This window comes from Entamoeba invadens, assembly GCF_000330505.1.
Source record: "Entamoeba invadens IP1 unplaced genomic scaffold scaff_1105074724819, whole genome shotgun sequence".
NCBI lineage: Eukaryota > Evosea > Mastigamoebida > Endamoebidae > Entamoeba > Entamoeba invadens.
Window position 1 is genome coordinate 220,716 of NW_004443623.1, and position 3,062 is coordinate 223,777.

Consider the following 3,062-nt stretch of genomic DNA (forward strand, 5'->3'; position numbering starts at 1 on the left):
ATTGTATTAAATGGTTTTATATTTTTGTAAAAATATTGTTGGAAAAGTATAAGAATATTTTCCTTCTTTTGTGGAAAAAATTATATGTTTTGTTTCTTAATGTTTTAATAGTAATCTTATCTTCTATGTTTTCGATTTCTAAACTATTATAAAAAACTTTAACCATTTTAAGGAAACAAATAAGAAAAAGAAAAGAAAAAAATAAAAATGTTATCCAAAATAAAATTCTATTCCAAACTATCTGGTTACATCTTATATATAATATAACATACTTATAACACCAAACTACCTTTATGTTACATAGATGTTACCCATAAGTTACACAGTTTTTAAAATATGGTTATAATTATATAGACTTAATAATGTTTATATATTATTATAAATGGAATTAATTAATAAATATTTCGAACGGAACCAAGTTCTTAAAAGAGACGCAACGCGAAGAGGGAGCAAAGCTCCAGTCTCCGAAGAATCTAAACATAAAGCATTCAAACCGATAGAAACAAATAAGAAAGTTACTCCAATAAATTATATATCGTTCTAACAAGGTATAGTAAATAAAAATAATCTTAAAGATAACAAAGAATTAAAACAATGTAATAAAGAAATAAACAGATACATTTTAAATAATCCAGATGTAAATAATAAAGAAACCAAAGATCTAAATGCTTCTATATATCTTAAAGGATATACGTTTTGTAAAGATAAAGGTAAACAACAATTAGTTAAGAAGAAAACAAGAATATCTAATAAACAATATAACGAGTTAGAAAATAAATTATTGGATAAAGATAAAGATAAACAATGTAGTTCCGAAGAAATAGAAGAATTAAAAAAAAAGAAATAGATATTCTTAAAAACAAGCAAGATATATTACTAAATACTTTAAAAAAGATTACAAATTATATAGACAAGAAAGCAGATCCAATATTAAATAATTATTTACAAAGATTTGATTTATCTATAGAAGAACCTAAAATTTAGGGTGCACGAAAACGGGCGACCCTCGAACACCATACTGACGTAAATATATTTTTGGTAACTATGTAAAATCCAAGACGACAAAAAGAAACCCATATTTGGGTTTTTTGTTAGTAAAGTCGCAAAGAGGTAGTTCGCAAACAGTAGTTTAAACCTCCTATTGAATAGTTATTAGTAAATTGATAAAAATTATTTAATCTGTATTCTTGTGTTGTGCTCATTTTAGGGAAAATAAAAATAAAAAAATAAATTAATTTAAAAATAAACTCGGTACTATATTTCCGAATTTTGGGAAATTTCAGATTCGCGTCCCTCGCGATTTAGTTAAAGTATTATAAAATATAGATAAAATGAGGTCCCCCCTAAATCAACATAATTTATATACTACTATGGTCAATTATTTAAAAACTTTTGTGATTGGTGTGTAGAAGTTAATGCATTTTATTATTATTATTATTATTATTATTATTATTATTATTTTTAATTATTATTTTATTTTAAGTTCAATATTTTGAGAAAAGCATTTTCTGCTTTACTTTTCTTATCTTTTTTGACTTGATTTTTGTTTGCTAATATTTCTCTTTTTATTTTATCACCAAATCTTTACTCATATAAAATAAAAAGAAATTTGTAATTGACATTATTTTTGTGGTTTTTAGTGCCAAATATGTGGGAAATCATTATATTTCATCGGTGTGTAGGCCACTTTTGATTGGTCAAAACCACACACCGATAGAGTCACACAAACATAGATTTTTTACTGTTATGCACTTTTGGAAATCATAAAAATATAAGTTTTTGACTTATATTTTTGAATGTTCATATTGTTATATTATTTTGATATTATTATATTTTCTTCAAAACGTGTGTTTAAATTATCAAAAACTAACAACTTAAATAAAATATTTTAATATATTTTGATTGTATAATTTAATTAATTATAATTTCACAATTTTAATAACATATTATAATACAACAATAATAGCATCTTACAAACATCATTTTCATATATATTTTATATATTAATAATCATTTATATAAATTATTTTGAACATGATCATAATGTATTACATTTATTATCATGTTGATTATGTTTTTATTAATGATGAAAACATAATTTAAAACATTAAGTTTAAAAGTGTAATATACACCAAAAACAACAGAAAAAAAAAGGTAATAACATACCATTGAATGTAATATATATGATAAATGTTTCTATGAATTTACTAGTTTGAGCAGTGTTACTATACCATAGAATGTGAAATCAATTGGTGATTGGTGTTTCGGTCATATGTTCTAATATTTGAGCAGTGTTACAATACCATCAAGTGTTACATCGATTAATAATTATTGTTTTTATAAATGCAGTAGTTTAACAAGTGTTACAATACCATCGAATGTTATATCAATTGGTTATAATTGTTTCTGTGAATGCGAAAATTTACAAAGTATTACAATACTATCTAAAGTGAGAAATATCAACAAAGATATATATTGGATATAAATATCAGAGTAATACCACATTTAATGATTAAGATAAATCTTAATCTAAAAAAGTTATTCATCGAAAACGAGTTAGATAATTTAGATCTTCTACTTATTTGTTTTAAAGAATGTATAAATCTAAATGGTATTACAATACCATCAAAAGTAATGAATATAGAAAAATAAATATTCGGTTACTGCGAAACAAATCTGATCAGTGTTACATTTAATGATAAATATTAATCTTAATTAAACGAAATAACGATTCAGATTATCAAGTCTTCAACTTATTTGATTATAAATTTTTATATTTTAAATTAATTATAAAATATATTAAAGTCAATTAATTTATATTGTTTAATTCGACAATATTTAAATCACGAAATACAAAAATCAAATTAAAAACTGAATGTTATAATATTTTTTGTTATTTTTATACTGGGATATTTTTTAAACTAAATATAATATAAAAATGACAGCAAAAAACCAATAACATTTGTTGATTTGACCATAATCAATCTCTGCAGATTTAACTCATTAAGATCAATAAAATTTGTAGGTAGATTAAATGATTATTATACATTTAACAATTATTG